The sequence below is a fragment of the Salvelinus sp. IW2-2015 genome, linkage group LG8 (assembly GCF_002910315.2).
Source record: "Salvelinus sp. IW2-2015 linkage group LG8, ASM291031v2, whole genome shotgun sequence".
In the NCBI taxonomy this organism is placed as follows: Eukaryota; Metazoa; Chordata; class Actinopteri; order Salmoniformes; family Salmonidae; genus Salvelinus; species Salvelinus sp. IW2-2015.
This window is the reverse complement of record NC_036848.1, coordinates 13,951,586-13,974,050: the sequence shown is the minus strand read 5'-3', so window position 1 is coordinate 13,974,050 and position 22,465 is coordinate 13,951,586. Positions and strand designations below refer to the sequence as shown.

Here is a 22,465-nt window from a genome sequence, read left to right as displayed (position 1 = left end):
ACTACTAACGCTTATAATAAATACTAGAGTTCTACAAAGGGAATTCTTGGGGCTGGTGTGTTTGGGTGGTGCAGTGAAGTGTTCGGAGTCACTTTGATACAAGAGGAGATTGTTTTGGGACCTTTCACATCTCCTCTTGAGATTCATCAACTTCTTTGTATCCAAGCGGTATTGTCTGTGAGTGAAAGACAAAATCGCTATTACACATTCATGGGCAATCATTGTGTACTGTCTGTATTCCTACTGTAGCAGCATGGTGTAGAATGAGACATCGCAGACACATATTAGCTAGCTAGCTACAACACATGGAATAGTTCCTCCAAGGCTAATATGAGTCATAAAGCCAGTCATTCCTTTACCCTCAGCCATCATCATCATCAAAACACTTATCCAGTTTTGCTCCTAATGCGAGACACAGAGGCTAGCTAACTAACTAGCTATAACGTTAGATTATAGTCACAGGAGGCTGCTGAGAGGAGGACAGCTCATAATAATGGCTGGAATGGAGTAAATGGAATGGTATTAACCACATGGATAACATGTTTGATGTGTTTGATACCATTCCATTGATTCCGTTCCAGCCATTATTATAAGCCCGTCCACCCCAATTAAAGTGCCACCTGCCGCCTGTGATTAGAGTACATTTTAGGTATAGCAAACACAGCTACCTAGCTAAATTTGGCTAGATTGGTTTGTAGTACTAGCAAGCAGGCAGGATGAAAACCACTACATTGACCATGATCCTTTGCTAGTTACAGCCACTTTCACCATGATCCTTAGCGATTTATGGTGCCATTCAGCCAATGAGGTATATAAATCCTGGATCGCTGATGCTATTTTTTGGCCAATGAGAGGTCGGTCATATTGGCACTCCTCAGAAAAGCAGTCCTCCATAAGAATTAATGGAATTATACAGTATTTCATTTAAATGTTTCAAGGACAAAATTACATAAATGTAAGTATTTTGTTGTTGTAGTGGGGACAGTAACGTTAGAACTTTCTAAAACTTATACTTTAAGGAAATTATTTGTATATATTTTTTCATGTTTCTGTCTAGCTCACATAATTTAATTTAAAAGTATGCTTTAAGGTGTCTGTAAGAGAATAAACATGGTAAAAAAAAAATTGTAAGTGCATTTCTATAGTCGGAGCTATAGAAAGAGGCCCGAGTTCCCAAGTTGGAATTCCGAGTAGGATGACTGTTCAAATAGTTTTTTCCCCAGTCAGAGCTAGTTTTTTTCCGAGTTCCCAGTTGTTTCAAATGCGGCATCTATAGTGTCTGTGACAGCATGAGCAGCCATTGAGGCTCTCTCTCTTTTGAAGTAGTACATTTTATTCTTCACGATTGGCTGATCCCTCCTGATGATCCGGTTGGACATAACTCCAACAGYGTCACCAGGAGGGATCAACCAATAAAGTTGGAAGTCCCACCCAGTTGACACTATTAAAATGGTGGAAGCCCTCAATGGCCTTGCCCATACCAATACGACCTTTTTGGCCACTAGAAGCCTCTATCATRCTCTATGGTCTTTCTCCACTTGTACCTTCTCCGCAAATTACATTTATAAGGGTGGAATCATAAGGTAAATGTGTAAAGTTATAAAAACMAATTTAACTAATATATTTTATAGTAAAAGGATCAGTAGTAAATATTTGTTAAGTGTTTGCATGCTTTGATCCTTTGAGAAAAAAAAATGCTGATTCAAAACAGGTGTGGCAGTATTAAAGGCCCAATGCCTTTTTTATCTCAATATAAACTCATTTCTGGTTAAGAAGTACCTAACTGTTGTTTCACAATTTAAATTGTCAAAAAAAGACAAAAACAGCTTCTGTTCTCTTTACTAAAGAGCAATTTCTCAACCAAGTATTTTGCTAGGACTGTCTGGTTGTCATCTGAGTGAGGGGCTTAATTGGACGAGCCTAATGGGAGGGATATGCAACCTGAAAACTAGCTGTTATTGGCAGAGGTTTGAAACTCTTTATTATTGGTCTATTAACTTACACCACCTGGTGATGTCACCAGGCAGGCCAAAACTCCAAAACTCCAACCCCCAAAACTCAATATTTTCAAACAGCCATTACACTAAAATGTAATTATCATTTTCACAGTATTATTCCAACCTCATTGTGTGTGAATATACACAGAGTATACAAACACCTGCTCTTTCCATGACAGACTGACCAGGTGAAAGCTATGATCCCTTATTGATGTCACTTGTAAAATCCACTTCAATCAGTGTAGATGAAGGGGAGGAAACAGGTTAATGGACTTTTAAGCCTMAAGTGCCTTTGAACAGGGTATGGTAGTATGTGCCAGGTGCACCGGTTTGTGTCAACAACTGCAAAGCTGCTGGGTTTTTTCACGCTCAACAGTTTCCTTTGTGTATCAAGAATAGCCCACCACCCAAAGGACATCTAGCCAACTTGACAACTGTGGGAAGTATTGGAGACATGGGCKATGTAACTCAATATTAAGGTGTTKTTTTCTTAATGTTTGGTATACTCAGTGTATATAAAGCACAGGAAAACCACTTCTCCTGGACCACWCAACCGTTTTTTAATTTGATAGATGGCAAATGAAAGAAGARGCAGCAATTTGTATAACAAATTCCTTTAATACAGCTTGGTTTAATGCCAATATTGAGAGATGAGTTACATTCCTTAAATCATCTTCTGCACATCATTTGTATTTAATAAACTCTAGAGAAAACATGAATCTCATTGAGAGAAAATTGGCGTAAAAACACTCAACTGCTAAGAAATACAGAGCTACTGTAAATGACAGTTATGACAGAATGTGTGTATGTGAGTGGTATGTGTACAGTACAGGGTCAGTATAAATGCATATGTAGGATATGGGGTGGCCCTCATTTCTTCTTCACTGACTCTGCTTTGGCTGCAGCCTCGGCACTCAGCCTCTCCTTCTCCTCCAGGAAAGTGTTATACTCTGCCGATAACTGAAGGTGGGATGAGAGGGAGGAAGGTAAGGCGAGACAGGGCGAGAGAGACAGGGCGAGAGAGACAGGGCGAGAGAGAGGAGAAAATAAGAAAAAAGTGAATAAAGTGGCACAACTATTTTTATCAACGATACAGTGGTCCTAACTGAATAATGGTGCGTCACGACAGTACCATTTACCAATGATGAGAATGGCACTTAATTCCAGTCTATCAACACATATACAACCGTTAAAGTTTGGGGTCACTTATAAATGTCCTTGTTTTCCATGAAAACATACATGAAATGAGTTGCAAAATGAAATAGTCAAGACGTTGACAAGGTTAGAAATAATGATTTTTAATTGAAATAATAATTGTGTCCTTCAAACTTTGCTTTCGTCAAAGAATACTCCATTTGCAGCAATTACAGCCTTGCAGACCTTTGGCATTCTAGTTGTCAATATGTTGAGGTAATCTGAAGAGATTTCACCCCATGCTTCCTGAAGCACCTCCCACAAGTTTGGATTGGCACTTCACCATACGGTCAAGCTGCTCCCCCAACAGCTCAATAGGGTTGAGATCCGGTGACTGTGCTGGCCACCCCATTATAGACAGAATACCAGCTGACTGCTTCTTCCCTAAATAGACTTTGCATAGTTTGGAGCTGTGCTTTGGGTCATTGTCCTGTTGTAGGAGGAAATTGGCACCAATTAAGCGCCGTCCACAGGGTATGGCATGGTGTTGCAAAATGGAGTGATAGCCTTCCTTCTTCAAGATCCCTTTTACCCTGTAGAAATCTCCCACTTTACCACCACCAAAACACCCCCAGACCATCACATTGACTCCACCATGCTTGACAGAAGGCGTCAAGCATTCCTCCAGCATCTTTTCATTTTTTCTGCGTCTCACGAATGTTCTTCGTGATCCTAACGGCTCAAACTTAGATTTTTCTGTCCATAACACTTTTTTCCAATCTTCCTCTGTCCAATGTCTGTTCTTTTGCCCATCTTAATCTTTTATTTTTATTGGCCAGTCTGAGATATGGCTTTTTCTTTGCAACTCTGCCTAGAGGCCAGCATCCCAGAGTCGCTTCTTCACTGTTGACGTTGAGACTGGTGTTTTGCGGGTACTATTTAACGAAGCTGCCAGTTGAGGACTTGTGAGGCATCTGTTTCTCAAACTAGACACTAATGTAGTTGTCCTCTTGCTCAGTTGTGTACCGGGGCCTCCCACTCCTCTTTATTCTGGTTAGAGCCAGTTTGCGCTGTTCTGTGAAGGAGTAGTACACCACGTTGTATGAGATCTTCAGTTTCTTGCCAATTTCTAGCATGGAAAAGACTAATTTCTCAGAACAAGAATACACTGACGAGTTTCAGAAGAAAGGTCTTTGTTTCTGGCCATTTTGAGCCTGTATTCGAACCCACAAATGCTGATGCTCCAGATACTCAACTAGTCTAAAGAAAGCCAGTATTATTGCTTCTTTAAAATCAGCAGAACAGTTTTCAGCTGTGCTAACATAATTGCAAAAGGGTTTTCTAATGACCTTTTAAAATTATAAACTTGGATTAGCTTACACAACGTGCCATTGGAACACATGAGTGATGGTTGCTGATACGCCTATGTAGATATTCCATAATTTTTTAAAGCCGTTTCCAGCTACAATAGTAATTTACAACATTAACAATGTCTACACTGTAGTTCTGATGAATTATGTTTTTTTAAATTTTTTGTGGTTTTATTTCAAAAAACAAGGACATTTCTAAGAGACCCCAAACTTTTGAACTGTAGTGTACCTGGGAGTACAACAGAGAATGAGTTTTTCAATGCCAAGTATTGTTACAATATTAATGACACTGGGCACTTTGAGACAAGGGTCTTACTCATTGACGATCTCAATGCCCAACGAGCGAGCCGCACCGATGATGCTCTTGACGACCGTCTCTAAGGAAGCATTCTGCATCTTGAAGGCCTCGTCCTGTGCCTTGACCTGAGCGATCTCATACACAGCCCTCCACAGACACCATCCCAGCTGTCTCATAGCCTAGAGATGGAGAAAGAGATAAGAGTCCAAAGTGGGAATTGGATGAAGAAACCGAGGGGAGCGGAGGTGGAAAAAAGAGAAAGTGTGAGGAGCAAAAAGGAGGGCAGAGTGTGGAGGAGAGTGGGGGAAAACGAGGAACTGATCAAAGGGAGGAGCTGGCGCGGAAGGAGGAAATCCATAATTCTCTTTCCTTAGCCCACCACTTTTCCCACTACCATCCTCCTGCCTGTAATTGCCTGGCTCAAAGCACCCCCCGATCATAAATATATCATCAATCAAAGAAGTCCAATCTCCGCCTCAACGCCCTGTGTGAGACGTCTGCGTCTGCCCGTCCGGTATGGGCCTGGCCTCAGACAGCCGGCTATGGAGATTGAGTGAGGGGGGGAAACCAGCCAACAATGTCCAAACCTTGCCGGTTTTACTGGCCCCCTTTCTGGATGCCAGCCACCTGCTTGAGGAAGTAAGACACTGTGGGTTGGCCGATCTTCAGGTCATACGTCCTGTCAGGCTGCAGTGAGAAAGAGTAAGACAGAAAGAGAGAAAGAGAAATCGAGAGAGTAGGGAAGAGAGAGTTCATTTTAGATGTGTTTTAATCCATCAATCAAGGTGTGATCAAAGTGGAATGGACGCTGTATGAAGTGGAAGTTGCTCTCACAGCCTCTGTTCTGCATTAACTTGTCAATGGAATTATCTAGCATCAGTGACCTCACAATGAAATGACACCATTTTTCTTCTATGAAATAGCCATTCGCTGGGATGGCCTAACGTTAGACACTGGCATCGATCTGGCGGACAATAGCAACATCCGAGAATTACTCTTGATTTAGGGATGGTGACTTTGTAAAATAGGAAGATTTGCTACTGCTCCTATCTTTTTGTTGAACAGGATGAGTCAGAGACAGGGAGAAAGAAATGAAGGAACAATGAACACAAGACTGATCGAGGCTGCAAGGTGCCAACAGCCCTGTGGCATGCCAGCGAGAGAGAAACTTCCACTATACTAGCGAAACCAAGTCTGGGCAATTAGGCCTGYCTTGCAGTCGGCGTTCCAAATCATCCCAAAGGTGTTTGATGGGGTTGAGGTCAGGGCTCTGTGCAGGCCAGTCATCCAGGCCAGGCATTGTCATGCTGAAACAGGGAAAGGGCCTTCCCCAAACTGTTGCCACAAAGTTGGAAGCACAGAATTGTCTAGAATGTCATTGGATGCTGTAGCGTTAAGATTTCCCTTAACTGGAACTAAGGACCCTGAACCATGAAAAACAGTCCAAGACCATCCTCCACCAAACTTTACAGTTGGCACTATGTATTGGGGCAAATAGTGTTCTCCTGGCATCCGCCAAACCCAGATTTGTCAGTCAGACTAGACTGCCAGATGGTAAAGCGTGATTCATCACACTAAAGAACGCGTTTCCACTGCTCCAGAGTCCATTGGCGGTGAGCTTTACACCACTCCTGCCGACGCTTTTATCTTTGGCTTGTGCTCGGCCATGGATATCCATTTCATGAAGCTCCCGATGAACAGTTATTGTGCTGACGTTGCTTCCAGAGGTAGTTTGGAACTCGGTAATGAGAGTTGCAACCGAGGACAGACGATTTTTACGATTTTTCAGCACACCGCGTTCCCGTTCTGTGAGCTTCTACCACTTCGCGGCTGAGACGTTGTTGCTCCTAGACGTTTCCACTCCACAATAACAGCACTTATAGTTGACCGGGGCAGCTCTAGCAGGGTCAAAATTTGACGAACTGACTTGTTGGAAAGGTGGCATCCTATGACAGTGCCACATTGAAAGTCACTGAGCTCTTCAGTCAGGCCATTCTACTGCCAATGTTTGTCTATGGAGATTGCATGGCTGTGTGCTTGATTTTATACAACTGTCAGCAACGGGTGAGGCTGAAATATCCAAATCCACAAATTTGAAGAGGTGTCCACATACTGGTGTATATATAGTGTATTATATAAAGCATGACAAACAATACTCAGTAGATCGACACGGCTAGGGAAATTCTACTAGCATTGGGTCAGTAACCGAAAGGTTGCTGGATCGAATCCTCGAGGTGACAAGGTAAAAATCTGTCGCTCTGCCCCTGATCAAGGCAGTTAACCCACTGTTCCCCAGGCGCCGAAGACGTGGGTGTCGATTAAGGCAGCCCCCCGCACCTCTCTGATTCAGAGGGGTTGGGTTAAATGCGTTAGATACATTTTAGTTGAATGCATTCAGTTGTACAACCGACTAGGTATCCCCCTTTATATACACAAAAGGACATTTGGGTAGTGAGGAGATGCTTGTAGTGACCAACAGARGGAGCCCGTGAGTAAGAGCGAGGCTGCAGGTGGGTTGGACAAAGTTCTGAGTCTTTCTGTCAAAGTCAATGCCTATGGGGTTTACAAGGCTTAATCTGTTCCCTCATTAGATATTCCACATATGCACTGACATCAATGCATGTATAATTGGCTAGAGGACTTTGAAAATGATTAACAGAAAAACGCTGCTGTATGAGATATGAAAAATGAATACCATATGAAAAAAATCATAAAAGCCACATTATGATGATTCTATACTCTTTACGATGATTCTATCCTTTATACGCGCTAAATTCTGGGAGACTTTTACGTCCCCCGGACAACGCTAGATTAATGAATGCAAACGGAAAAGCTTACTTCGGTGGAACAGTATGAATAATGGAGGTTCTTGGGTAATGGTATGCAGCCAGTGAAATCAGGCAGGATCTCTGAAAGGGTAAGCTGTAAGGGGCACGGCTGGGTACACTGAGTGAGTAGTATTTTTTATTTTTTTAATACACCTTAACGTGAATCTTGATGGGCAGAGGGATTCCCTTCCTTGAGCTCTTCTGCCTTCTCGTTGAAGTTCTTGCAGAACTGGCCGATAGGGATGCCCTTCTGATGGAATCAGAAGGAGAGAAGACAGAGAGACGGGTGAAATGTTTTAAAATGGATGAGGAGTCTGGACCTGCAAAAACATCCATCCGATTGTCACTCATAGTGGGTGCAGCTCGCTGCTGGAATACCAATAACTGCTGGGGTCTGTCAATCAATCACAGGGCTTTTCAGAGTGGGCTGAGTGTATGTGCACGCATGGCCGCCCTGGGGAGTGAGAGCATCTGCAGGTGTGTGTGGTTGTGTGTGTGTGTGTCGCTGTTTCTGTAGTGTGTGTGTGTGTGTGATTGTTTATGTCCGTCTGTCTGTGTTAAAGTGCACGTGTGTGTGTGTGTGTGTGTGTGTGTGTGTGTGTGTGTGTGTCAGGGGGGTATGACAGAATCCATGTGCGTGGCCGCTGAGTGGGAGACCTGAGATGAATGAGCCTGGCGTTTCCAGTGCCTGCCAGGCCAACCAGAGCGGAAGCTAAATGGATGGGTGACATTAAGTCAACACGCGCCACTGGCATTCCCCTCTCTTGTCTAGCCTACCTCCACACACCCATAGCACAATTAGCCATTTCTCAGAGTTGCATTGGGAGGCGTTGACTAATCAGCAATCTAATTACTGCCATTGAAATTTAAACTGACCTTCAACAGCCATCTTTCCCCTAAGGCAATGGGCACGCTGTGATTGAAATGTTACTCTCAGAATAAGCAAAGAACGAGAAACAGATTTTTGACCACAGTCTAATGGTGCTATGAGCTGCTGTGCTGCCGTGATGGACCATGTTGAACACTGCCTGCAGTTCCTAATTATGTCGCTAATGAAAAGCCATTCATCCCAGCAGACAMTATTCAATGACAGGAGGATGAGGAGGACCTTTATTTGGGACTAACGGAGCAGAAAAGCTCTTAACATCTTCACTCTGAGAAAAAAAACAACTAATGAATGTGAATCGATCCATCCATTTATCTGTCAATCCCATCCATCTATCTTACTGCCTCTATCACAGGAGGCTGCTGAGAGGAGGACGGCTTATAATAATGGCTGGAACAGAGTGAATAGAATGGCAACGTGTTGGATGTATTTGATACCATTCCACAGATTCCGCTCCAGCCATTATCACGAGCCCGTCCTCCCAAATMAAGGTGCCACCAACCTCCTGTGCTCTCCAAGTATCTCAGCATTTATAGAAACCCAACCTGACTGAAGTTACAACGCACCGTGTGTCGTCACGACTCATATTGTTCCAGAGCAGATGAGAACCATTTGAATGATAAAACCTCAGTAATGAAAAGCCATAAAGTCCCTGGAGCCCACCCCCCCATGTCCCTCAGCTGCTTATTAACAGTAATCCTATGTCAACCTCACTTCTGTCTATTGCCTTCCCTCCCCTCCCTCCCATAAAACAACAGAGCTAAACAAACAAATGGGGAGGAGGGGAGGACAGAAAGAAAACGTCTAATTAAATAAGGCTTAATATAAAGGCTGGGCTCCCCGCACACAGATCCGGGCTCCCCTTCTCTCTTCCTCGTTCCTTCTGTTCTCRCCAATAAGATAATGATCTGTCGGTTACTCTACGGCCAATGAAAAATGACACGAAAAGCCACACAGACTAGCAGAGACTAGAGGAGATGYGTCTAATGCCGTTATAAAGTGCTTAAGCATAGACAGAGGGACATGTATGCGGTCAGACAAACGGACGGCCAATTATGCTAAAGAGAGGATGCCAGAGAGGAAGACATGAAAGGACCACAGACCAGCGGAGATGCTGTCCCATGGTGTTAGAAACAGATTAAAAAGAACCAGAGAGAGAGATGCAGCATGGGAGAAGAGTGCAGGCAGATGAAGAAAGAGAGAGAGATGCAGGAAGAGAGATGCAGCGAGAGAGAGAAGCGAGCGAGAGTGCACGAGAGAGAGAGAGAGCGAGAGATGCAGCGACGAGAGGCGAGAGACGGGCGGAGAGCGAGAGATGCAGCGAGAGAGAGAGAGAGCGGAGAGATGCAGCGAGAGCGAGAGAGAGAGCGAGAGATGCAGCGAGAGCGAGAGCGGAGAGAGAAGATGCGCGAGAGCCGAGAGAGAAGGAGAGATGCAGCGAGAGAGAGAGAGAGAGAGAGATGCAGCGAGAGAGAGAGAGAGAGAGAGAGAGATGCAGCGAGAGAGGAGAGAATGCAGCGAGAGAGAGAGAGAGATGCAAGCAGAGAGAGAGAGAGAGAGATGCAGCGGCGAAGAGAAGAGAGAGATGCAGAGATGCGACTGAGAGAGAGGAGAGATGCACGCGGGGAGGACGGAGAGAGAGATGCACTGCGAAGAGAGAGAGATCAGCGAGAGAGAGAGAGATGCAGCAGAGAGAGATAGAAGAGAGAGATGCAGCGAGTAGAGGAGAAGATGCCAGCACGAGAAGAGAGAGATGCAGCGAGGAGGAGAGAGATCCAGCGAGAGAGAGAGATGCAGCGAGAGAGAGAGATGCCCAGCGAGGAGAGAGAGATGCAGCGAGGGAGAGAGAGATGCCAGCGGAGAGAGAGAAGCAGCACAGAAAGAGAAAGAGAGATGCAGCGACAGATGCAGCGCGAAGCGAGAGAGAGAGAGAGCGAGAGAGACTGCGCGATGATGAGAAGAGAGACGAGACTGCAGGCTGCGATGACGAGAGCGAGAGATGCCGCCGAGAGAGAAGAGCAGCGAGAGATGCAGCGAGGAGCGCGAGGAGAGAGAAGAGAGCGACGAGAAGATGCAGCGAGAAACGAGCGAGAGAGAGAGAGAGCGAGAGAGATGCAGCGGAGAGAGAGAGACAGCATGCAGCGCGAGAAGAGAGCGAGAGTAGTCAGCGAGAGAGAGAGCGAGCGAGAGAATGCAGCGAGAGAGAGAGAGAGCGAGAGATGCAGCGAGAGAGAGAGAGAGCGAGAGATGCAGCGGAGAGAGAGAAGGACGAGAGATGCAGCGAGAGAGAGAGAGAGCGAGAGATGCAGCGAGAGAGAGAGACGAGAGCGAGAGATGCAGCGAGAGCGAGAGAGAGAGCGAGAGATGCAGCGAGAGCGAGAGCGAGAGAGAGAAGGCAGCGAGCGAGAGAGAGAGAGGAGAGAGAGAGAGAGAGAATGCAGCGAGAGAGAGAGAGAGAGAGAGAGAGATGCAGCGAGAGAGAGAGAGAGAGAGAGAGAGAGAGATTGCCGAGAGCGAGAGAGAGCGAGAGAAGAGAGAGAGAGGATGGCAGCGAGAGAGATGCAGCGAGAGAGAGATGCAGCGGAGAGAGATGCAGCGAGAGAGAGATGCAGCGAGAGAGAGTAGACAGAGAGAGATGCAGCGAGAGCGAGAGAGAGAGAGATGCAGCGAGAGAGAGAGAGGTGAGAGAGAGAGAGAGAAGACATGCAGCGAGAGAGAGAGAGAGAGACATGCAGGAGGAGAGAGAGAGAGGAGAGCGATGCAGCGAGAGAGAGAGCAGGATGCAGCAAGAGAGAAGAAGAGAGAGAGATGAGCGAGAAGGAGAGCAGGCATGAGAGAGGAGGAGGCAGCGAGAGGCAGCGAGAGAGAGATGCAGCGAGAGGCAGCGAGAGAGAGAGATGCAGCGAGAGAGAGATGCAGGCGAGAGAGAGAAAAGCAGCAAGAGAGAAAAGCAGCAAGAAGAGAAGAAAAGCAGGCAAGAGAGAGAGAGCGGAGGGATAGATGCAAGCGAGAGAAAGAGAGATCGCAGCGAGAGCGACGAGATGCAGCGAGAGATGCAGCGTGAGTGAGCGAGAGACGAATGCAGGCGAGCACCGCGAGAAGAGATGCAGCGAGAGCGAGAGAGAGATGCAGCGAGAGAGAGAGATGCAGGCAGAGAGAGCGAGAGAGAGCGAGACGAGAGCGAAGAGCAGAGAGCGACGAGAGAGGAAGAGAGAGAGCGAGAGAGAGAATCCGCGAGAGAGAGAGAGATGCGCGAGACAGAGCGAGATGCCGCGAGACAGAGCGATGCCGCGGAGACAAGCGCAGCCGCGCGACGAGAGAAGCCATGCGCGCGAGAGAAATGCCCGCGCAGAGAGAGATGCCGCGCAGAGAGAGAGATGCCGCGGGAGAGAGAGAGATGCCCGAGAGAGAGAGAGATGCCGGAGAGAGAAGAGATGCCGCGAGAGAGAGAGACTGCCGCGAGAGAGAGAGAGATGCAGCGAGAGAGAGAGAGATGCAGCGAGAGAGAGAGAGATGCAGGAAGAGAGAGAGGAAGAGATGCGCCGAGAAGAGAGAGAGATGTTAAACTTAAGGAAAGCTTTGACTATGTACAGACTCAGTGAGGCATAGCCTTGCTATTGAGAAAGGCCGCGTAGGCAGACATGGCTCTCAAGAGAAGACAGGCTATGTGCACCACTGCCACAAAATGAGGTGGAAACTGAGCTGCACTTCCTAACCTCCTGCCCAATGTATGACCATATTAGAGAGACATATTTCCCTCAGATTACACAGAATCCACCAAAGAATTCGAAAACAAATCCAATTTTGATAAAACTCCCATATCTATGTGGTGAAATTCCACAGTGTGCCATCACAGCAGCAAGATTTGTGACCTGTTGCCAACAAGAAAAGGGCAACCAGTGAAGAACAAACCCACTGTAATACAACCCATATTTATGTTTATTTTATTTTAACTTGTGTGCTTTAACCATTTGTACATTGTTACAAACACTGCATATTATATAATATGACATTTGTAATGTCTTTATTGTTTTGAAACTTCTGTATGTGTATGCTTTAACTGTTCATTTTTATTGTTTATTTGACTTTTGTATATTACCTACCTCACTTGCTTTGGCAATGTTAACACATGTTTCCCATGCCAATAAAGCCCCTTGAATTGAATTGAATTGAATTGAGATGCAGCGAGAGAGAGCAGAGACGCCGCGGAGAGAGAGGAGATGCCGCGAGAGAGAGAGAAGATGCCGCAGAGAGAGCACGCGAGGAGAGAAGAGCCGCGAGAAGGAGAGGAGAGATGCGCGAGAGAGCAGAGAGATGCAGTCGAGAGAGAGAGAGATTGCAGCGAGGAGAGAGAGATGCAGCGAGAGAGAGAGAGATGCACGAGAGGAGGAGAGATCCGCGAGAGAAGAGAGATGCACGAGAGAGAGAGAGATTGCCGCGCGCAGAGAGAGAGAGATGCCGCGAGAGAGAGAGAGATCGCAAGCGAGAGAGAGAGAAGATGCCTGCGAGAAGAGAGAGATGCGAGAGAAGAGAGAGATGACCGCGGAGAGAGAGAGAGATGCCGCGAGAGAGAGAGAGATGCCGCGAGAGAGAGAGAGATGCCAGCGAGAAGAGAGAGAGATGCAGCGAGAGGAGAGAGATAGAGCGAGAGAGAGAGAGATGGCAGAGAGAGAGAGAAGAGACTGCAGCGACGAGAAGAGAAGATGCAGCGAGAGAGAGAGAGATGCAGCGAGAGAGAGAGAGAGATGCAGCGAGAAGAGAGATGCAGCGAGAGAGGAGGAGAGAATCGAGAGAGAGAAAGATGCCATCGAGAGAGAGAGAGAGTAGATGCATCGGGAGAGAGAGAGATGCATTCGAGAGAGAGAGAGATGCCCACGAGAGAAGGAGAGAGATGCCGCCGAGAAGAGGAGAGATGCACGTAGAGAAGAGAGAGCCGCGAGAGGAAGAGAGAGATGGCGCGGAAAAGAGAGAGAGATGCCGGCGAGAGAGAGAGAGATGCCGGCAGAGCCAGAGAGAGAGAGAGAGATGCCGCGAGACGAGCAGACGATGCGCGAGAGAGAGAGAGATGCCGCGAGAGCGAGAGATGCAGCGAGAGAGAGAGAAGATGCAAGCGAACCGAGAGAGAGAACAATGCAGCGAGAGAGAGAGAGATGCAGCGAGAGAGAGAGAGATGCAGTGAGAGAGGAGAGATGCAGCGAAGAGGAAGCAGAGATGCAGCGAGAGAGAGAGATGCAGCGAGAGGAGCTGCAGCAGAGAGAGAGATTGCAGAGAGAGGAAGATGAAGAGAAACACACGACGCAGAGAGAGAAATGCGAGAGGAGACACGAGAGAGAGGATGAGATGACGACGAGAAGATGCCGGCGAAAGAGAGAGATGCGCGACGAGAGAGAGAGATGCCCGGAGAGAGAGAGAGATGCCAGCGAGAGAGAGAGAGATGCGCCGCGAGACACGAGAGAGATGCCGCGAGAGAGAGAGAGATGCCGCGAGAGAGAGAGAGAGATGCAGCAGAGAGAGAGAGAGATGCAGCAGAGAGATGACGAGAGAGAGGATGCAGCGACGAGAGAGAGAGATGCAGCGAGAGAGAGAGAGATGCCAGCGAGAGAGAGAGAGATGCAGCAAGAGAGAGAGACAGATGACCAGCGAGCGAGAGAGAGAGATGCAGCGGAGAGAGAGAGACTCGCCAGGAACGAGACGAAGAAGACGCAGCAGAGAGACGAGAGAGATGCAGCGAGACGAGAGAGATGCAGCGAGAGAGAGAGAGACATGACTGCAGACGAGAGAAACGAGAGAGAGACGATGCAGCGCGAGAGAGAGAGACGTGCAAGCCAGAGATCAGCGGAGAGAGAGAGCATGCAGCGCGAGAGAGGAGATGTCCGGCGGGAGAAAGAGATGCATCGAGAGAGAGAGAGATGCCGCCGACGGAGAGAGAGAGATGCCGCAGAGAAGAGAGAGAGATGCCGCGAGAGAGAGAGAGATGCGGGAGAGAGAGAGAGTAGAGAGATGCCGCGAGAGAGAGAAGATGCCGCGAGAGAGAGAGAGATGCCTTGCGGAGAAGAGAAAGAGATGCGCCGCAGCAGATAGAGAGATGCCGGCAGTAGCCGAGAAGCAGAGAGATGCACCGCGAGAAGAGAGAGATGCCCCCGCGAGAGGGAGAGAGATGCGCGCGAGAGAGAGAGATTGCCCAGCGCGCAGAGAGAGATGGCAGCGAGGAGAGAGGAGAGCCCGCTGCGAGAGAAGAGAATGCCGAGAGAAGAGAGAGACGATGCCACGGCGAGAGGAGAGATGCCGCCGCGAAGAAAGAGAGAGAGAGATCCCCCGAGAAACGGATGCAGCGCGAGAGTAGAGAGACGATCGGCGAGAGAGAGACACGATGCACGCGGAGACGAGAGAGACAGATGCAGCGCGAAGAGACAGTCAATGCGCGGAAGACAGAGAGCTGCAGCGCGAAGAGAAGAAACAAGATGCCAGCGCGAGAACGAGAGACCAGACTGCGCAGGCGAGAGACGAGAGAGACAGATGCAGCGCGAGACGAGAGACAAGATGCAGCGCGGAGAGAGAGACAGATGCCGCGCGGAATGCAGGCGCGCGAAGAGAGAGAGATGCAGCGCGCGAGAGAGAGAGATGCAAGCGGCGAAGACGAGAGAGAGATTGCCGCTGAGAGGACCAGAGAGGAGAGATTGCACCCGACGCAGAAGAGCAGAGAGATGCGCGAGAGAGAAGAGAGAGAACTTGCCCGCGCAGAGAGAGAGAAGAGGATGCCCGGGAGAGGAGAAGGAGCATGCGCGCCGAGAGAGAGAGAGATAGTGCCCTCAGCAGACGAGAGAGAGAGAGAGAGCTGCCTCGAGAGAGCAGAGAGAGAGAGCGAGAGACGAGAGACGACCGTCGTCGAGAGCAGAAGAGAGAGAATGACCTCAAGAGGAGCAAGACGATGCACTGCCGATGAGAGAACGAGATCCGCGAGAGAGATGACGAACGCAGAGGAGCGAGAATGCAGAGAGAGGGACATGCGCGAGACGAGAGAGAGATTTGCCGCGATAGAGAGAGAGAGATGCCAGCCGGAGAGAGAAGATGCAGCGAGAGAGGAGAAATGCCGCGAGCAGAGGGAAGAGAGATGTCCGCGGGAGGAGACCGGAGAGAGAGAGATGCCGTCGAAGGAGAGAGAAAAGAGACCGCGAGACAGAGACGAGAGATGCCGCAGAAGAGATGATGCGCCGAGAAATGCGGGAGAGAGATGCTGGAGAGAAGACGAACGAAGAGCCTCGAGACGAGCAGAACGCGAAATATCGAGAGAGAAGAGACCAATCGGAGAGAGACGAGGATTGCCTCAGGACAGAGAGAGTAGATGCCGCTCGGAGAGAGAGAGAGAATGCCTCCTGAGGAGAAGAGAGATCGCAGAAGAGATGCGCGAGGAGAAGAGATGGCCCTGCGGAAGAGGAGAGATGCCGCCAGAATGAGAGAGATGAGAATGCCGCGAGAGAGAGAGAGAGCCGGAGAAGAGAGACGGCCTGGCGAGAGTAGAGAGATGCAGGAGAGAGAGAAATGCCAGAGGGATCCGCGGACAGAGAGAGCTCGAGGAGATGCGAGAGCTACGAGAGAGAGAGAGAGAGATGCCTCGAGAGAGTGAGGAGCGAGAGACACTGCCTCTCGAGAGAGAGAAAGACGAGAATGCCCTCGAGGCGAGACCGACGCAAGATGCCGCCGAAGGAGAGAGAGAGATGCCGCACGAGACCGAAGAGAGAGCAGAGATGTCCGCGAAGAGAGAGAGAGATTGCCGAGTCACGAGAGAGAGACGAGATGCGCAGAGAGAGAGAGCGAACCTGCCCGCCCCGTGAGAGAGAGACGAGATGCAGCGAGAGAGGGAGAAATGCAGCGAGAGAGGGAGAGATGAGACTGCCGCAGTAGACCGCGAGATACGATCTGCCTCCGAGAGGAGAGGAGGAGAGAGCATGGCCATCGGAGCACCCGGAGAAGGAGAGACGATGCCTCGTCGATGAAGAGAGAGATCGAGAGAGAGAGAGACGTCGAGAGAAGAGAGAGAGAGAGGAGGAGAGAGAGAGAGAAGATGAGGGAGAGAGAGAGAAGGAAGAGACGAGACCGAGAAGAAGCAAGAGCATCGCTGTCGCGGCCTCACGCGAACAGAGAGAGCGAGGAGACCGGAGAAGATGAGAGGACCTGGTGGAGGAGGCAGAAGGGGGAGAGAGGAGCAGAAGAAAGAAAACGTCTAAATTAAATGCAGAGAGTTAGCGGATGTTTATGCAACCTTCACGTCGATTGAACATTATAATGCCAGCAGACCAACTCCAATCCTGGTCTCTAGTTTGGGCGAATGGAATGTCACTTTGTTACAGAAGAGTTTCCCGCCCGAAACTTCAACATCTAACAATGGACACTGGGACAATATATTTCAACATCCGAATGTTGGGAATGATGAGAGATTAAATATGGAAAATGAATGTATATTTTGMGATGTCATTAAAAGTTGTATGAAGACGTTATAACAAAAACATTGTAACTTATTAAAGACCTTTTACACTGTGTCCATCTGGTTTACATCCTTTACATTGTGTAGAAAAATCAAGGATAAAGAGAATGTTTTTGTGACGATAAGATTGTGATTTTAGTTCTCTAACGAGATCATAGTAAATGATGATACCATGCTTCGTAACTAGCCACGCCCCAGGGAGCCCAGGGAGTGTGTCAGCATGACGTAAACGCCCCGCTGCAGCTTGGCCCACATTAGTCACGACCCCGGAACGCAACACAAGGTTGAAGACAAAAGAACCTCTAACAATAGAATGCTACTGTTGAGTAGCTGTTCTAAGTACTGTATCTAAGACAGTGAATTTAAGTATGACCATCCGGTTATTCTCTTCAAATCATCGTTGCCTACTGCTACTGCTCTCACCCCCACTCCGGGATCATCGACATGGCTGATTAGCCGTCCTCAGAAGACCACTCTTCCAGAACGAGTGCAAGTAAACAGACAACTAAGAAGAAGGATATTGTGACCTCGTGAACAATCAGAGACTTACACCTGAGAACGAAGGTGAAGGCCATCCGAAGAACTGGGGCCCAATCGAACCCTTCTCACAAAGCCGATCCCTGCCCAAGAAGGCCTGAGCCCAACGAAGACCTCCAACACGTAAATAAATTCATGACTTCTTACCCAAAGAGCGGCAGTTCGGGACAAGGTATTAGGGCTACTGTAAGCATAGTTTCCAAATGTATCCAAGTGTTGCTTCTCTTTCTCTCGCTAACTCTCCATCTTGTGTAACAAGTGTCATATTGTGTTAGTCCGCTAGGGACCTGTTGTCATCGTATTAAGTTACTAATCAATAACCTACACCGCGCGTGTGTGTGTATCATATGTTATCATGTAGTTTCTTCGTAAAATAATCAAATCAATTTGTGTGGTACGGAATGATCAGTGAGACTCGGGTTTGTGCAGATTCCCGAAGTCTGCAACATTCAGAGTGGGACTGATATGAGGAAATTATTAACTAGTGACTGTTATATCTATATATTCTTGAGTTTAATTRGGGAGACGGTAACTCGTTAAACAACTTTTCCCGTGGTGCCCCAAATTCCTAATGAGTTAATTGTTACATGATTAATTTAATCTAATAACAATTAAACGTAGTAGGTAATTATTCAATGAATAACAGTCATCACATTAATGATAGTCACGTCACGACAACCCAATAGAATCCCCATACTTTAACGATAACAGCTTCTCCATCCTAGAGGGGGAGATCAACAATTTCCAGGCTCATGGACATGTACTAGCTGTGGCGACCTAAATGCCAGAACTGGACAAGAACCCGACAGACGACCTCAGCACACAGGTTGACAAACACCTACCTGGAGGTGACAGCATTCCCTTCCCCATATGCCCCCCAGACACAATTACGACAACATAACCATCAAAAACGGGTCWCAACACTTGCAGCTCTGTCGGACGGTATGCACATGGTTAATGGTATGCTAAGGGAACTCCTATGGTAGGTACACCTATTGCTCATCTCTTGGCAGTAGTACTGTAGAAAACTTTAGCACTGACCTCAACCCAGAGTCAGTTCACAGTCAGTCCACTGACACCCCTATCAGACCACAGAAAAATCACACTATACTTGAACAGAGCTTTTCTCAATCACGAGGCATCAAAGCCAAAGGAATATTAAGAAATGCTATAGATGGAAGGAAAGCAGTGTTGAAATCTACCAAAAAAAACWATTAGACAACAAATTTAATCCCTTTTTGACAATTTCCTGGACAAAATGTTTCACTGTAATAGTGAAGGTGTAAATTTGGCAGAAGAAAACCTAAACAGTATATTTGACCTCAGCTTCCCAATCAAATCTAAACCTTTAAAGCAGACAACCTAAGAAAATTAACAACAAATGGATTGATGAAAAATGATAAAACCTAAGAAAGAAATTGAGAAACCTATCCAACCAAAAACAAAAAGACCCAGAAAACCGCAACCTACGTACAGTATGGTGAATCACTAAAACAATACAGAAATACACTACGGAAAAAGGAACAGCACGTCAGAAATCAGCTCAATGTAATTGAAGAATACACAGAATCTAACCACTTCTGGGAAAATAGGAAAACTCTAAACAAACAACACAGAGTGTTATCTATCCAAAACGGYGATGTATGCATAAACCACTTCTCCAATCTTTTTGGCTCGATGACAAAGAACAAACAGCAAAAACATATACAAAATCTTAGAATCAACTATTAAAGACTACCAGAACCCACTGGATTCTCCAATTATAGTGAATGAACTACAGGACAAAATACAAACCCTCCAACCCAAAAAGGCCTGTGGGGTTGATGGTATCCTAAATGAAATGATAAAATATACAGACCACAAATCCCAATTGGCTATCCTTAAACTTTTTATCATCCTCAGCTCTGGCATATTCCCCAATATTTGGAACCAAGGATTGCTTGGTTTCCACAAAAGTGGAGACAAATTTGACCCCAATAACTACCGTGGGTTATGCGTCAACAGCAACCTTGGGAAAACCCTCTGCATTATTATTAACAGCAGACTCATACATTTCCTCAGCACAAACAATGTACTGAGCAAATGTCAAATAGTTTTTTACCAAATTACTGTACGACAGACCACGTATTCACCCTGCACACCCTAATTGACAAACAAAGTCTTATCATGCTTCATTGACTTCAAAAAAGCTTGACTCAATTTGGCATGAGGGTCTGCTATACAAATTGATTGAAAGTGGTGTTAGAGGAAAAACATACATTATAAAATCCATGTACACAAACAAGAGTGCGGTTAAAATTGGCAAAAAACACATTACTTCCCACAGGGCCGTGGGGTGAGACAGGGATGCAGCTTAAGCCCCACCCTCTTCAACATACAGTACCAAGTCAAAAGTTTGGACACACCTGCTCATTCAAGGCCTTCTCTTTATTTTTACTCATTTCTACATTGGAGAATGATGGGGAAGACATCAAACCGATGAAATAACACATGGAATCATGTAATAAACTATAAAGTGTTAAACAAATCAAAACATTTGCGATTCTTCAAAGTAGCCACCCTTTGCTTTGATGACCGTTTTTCACACTCTTAGCATTCTCTCAACCAGCTTCATAAGATAGTCACCTGTCACCACAATTAACCGGTGTGCCTTGTTAAAAGTTAAATAATGGAATTTCTTTCCTTCTTAATGCGTTTGAGCCAATCAGTTGTGTTGTGACAAGGTAGGGGTGGTATACAGAAGATAGCCCTATTTGGTAAAAGACCAAGTCCATATTATGGCAAGAACAACTCAAATAAGCAAAGCGAAACGACAGTCCATCATTACTTTAAGACGTGAAGTTCCACGAACTTTGAAAGTTTATTCAAGTGCAGTCGCAAAAAATATCAAGCGCTATGATGAAACTGGCTCTCACAGCTGGCCACAGGAAAGGAAGACTCAGAGTTACCTCTGCTGCAGAGGATAAGTTCATTAGAGCTACCAGCACCAGCTATTGCAGCCCAAATAAATGCTTCAGAGTTCAAGTAACAGACACATCTCAACATCAACTGTTCAGAGGAGACTGCGTGAAATCAGGCCTTCATGGTCGAATTGTTGCAAAGAAAGCACTACTAAAGGACACCAATTAGAAGAAGAGTTTTGTTTAGGTAAAAAAAAAAAACACAAGCAATGGACATTAGATCGTGGAAATCTGCCCTTTAATCGGGAGTCCAAATTTGAGATTTTTAGTTCCAGCTGCCGTGTTGGAACCACAAAGCAGCCAACAAGTGCTCAGCATATGTGGGAACTCCTTCAAGACTGTTGTAAAAGCATTCCAGGTGAAGCTGGTTGAGAGAATGCGAAGTGTGTGCAAAGCTGTCATCAAGGCAAAGGGTGGCTACTTTGAAGAATCTTTTTGAAGACTTTTTTGGGTTACTACACGATTCCATATGTGTTATTTCATAGTTCTGATGTCTTCACTATTATTTGACGATGTAGAAAATAGTAAAGATAAAGAAAAACCCTTGAACGAGTAGGTGTGTCCAAACTTTTGACAGGTACTGTATATATCAACGAATTGGCGAGAGCACTAGAACAGTCTGCAGCACCCAGCCTCACCGTACTAGAATCAGAAGTCAAATGTCTACTTTTTGCTGATGATCTGGTGCTTCTGTCCCCAACCAAGGAAGGCCTACAGCACCACCTAGATCTTCTGCACAGATTCTGTCAGACCTGGGCCCTGACAGTGAATCTCAGTAAGACAAAAATAATGGTGTTCCAAAAAAGGTCCCGTTGCCTGGACCACAAATTCCATCTAGAGCACACAAAAAACGATATATACCTCAGCCTAAACATCAGCGCCACAGGTAACCTCGACAAAGCTGTGAACGATCTGAGAGACAAACGATTTGAGAGACAAGGCAAGGGCCTTCTATGCCATAAAAATTAACACAAAATTTGACACACCAATTAGTATCTGGCAAAAAAAATATTAAATGCGTTATAGAACCCATTGCCCTTTATGGTTGTGAGGTCTGGGGTACGCTCACCAACTAAGAATGATCAAAATGGGACAAACACCAAATTGAGAAACTGCATGCAGAATTCTGTAAAAATACAACGTAAAACACCCAATAATGCATGCAGAGCAGAATTAGGCCGATACCCGCTAATTATCAAAATCCAGAAAAGAGCCGTTAAATTCTACAACCACCTAAAAGGAAGCTATTCCCAAACCTCCGTAACAAAGCCATCACCTACAGACAAATAAACCTGGAGAAGAGCCCCCTAAGCAAGCTGGTCCTGGGGCTCTGTTCACAAACACAGACAGACCCCCAGGACAGCAACACAATTAGACCCAACCAAATCATGAGAAAACAAAAAGATAATTACTTGACACATTGCAAAGAATTAGCCAAAAAACAGAGCAAATTAGAATGCTATTTGGCCCTAAACAGAGAGTACACAATACCTGACAACAGTGACTGACCCAAAATTAAGGAAATCTTCGACTATGTAAAGACTCAGTGAGCATAGCCTTGCTATTGAGAAAGGCCGCCGAAGGCAGACCTGGCTCTCAAGATTAGACCAGCTTTGTGCACACTGCTCACAAAATGAGGTGMAAACTGAGCTGCACTTCCTAACCTCCTGCCAGATGTATGACCAGAGACACATACAGTTGAAGTCGGAAGTTTACATACACTTAAGGTTGAAGTCATTAAAACTCGTTTTTCAACCACTCCACAAATTTCTTGTTAACAAACTATAGTTTTGGCAAGTCGGTTAGGACATCTACTTTGTGCATGACACAAGTAATTTTTCCAACAATTGTTTACAGACATTATTTCACTGTCTCACAATTCCAGTGGGTCAGAAGTTTACATACACTAAGTTGACTGTGCCTTTAAACAGCTTGGAAAATTCCAGAAAATGATGTCATGGCTTTAGAAGCTT

General features: G+C 46.4%; 1 long non-coding RNA gene across 1 annotated transcript in view; it reads right to left on the bottom strand.

Moving 5' to 3' along the window:
• Positions 1-2,584: 2,584 nt before the first annotated feature.
• LOC112081127 (uncharacterized) overlaps positions 2,585-22,465 on the bottom strand; it is a 68,488-nt gene continuing 48,607 nt past the window's right edge. Inside the window, exons 3-4 of the long non-coding RNA XR_002896337.2 lie at positions 4,818-4,978; positions 2,585-2,957 (exon numbers count right to left, since the gene is read on the bottom strand). This is a non-coding gene — a long non-coding RNA (uncharacterized lncRNA). The remainder of the gene's footprint in view (positions 2,958-4,817; positions 4,979-22,465) is intronic.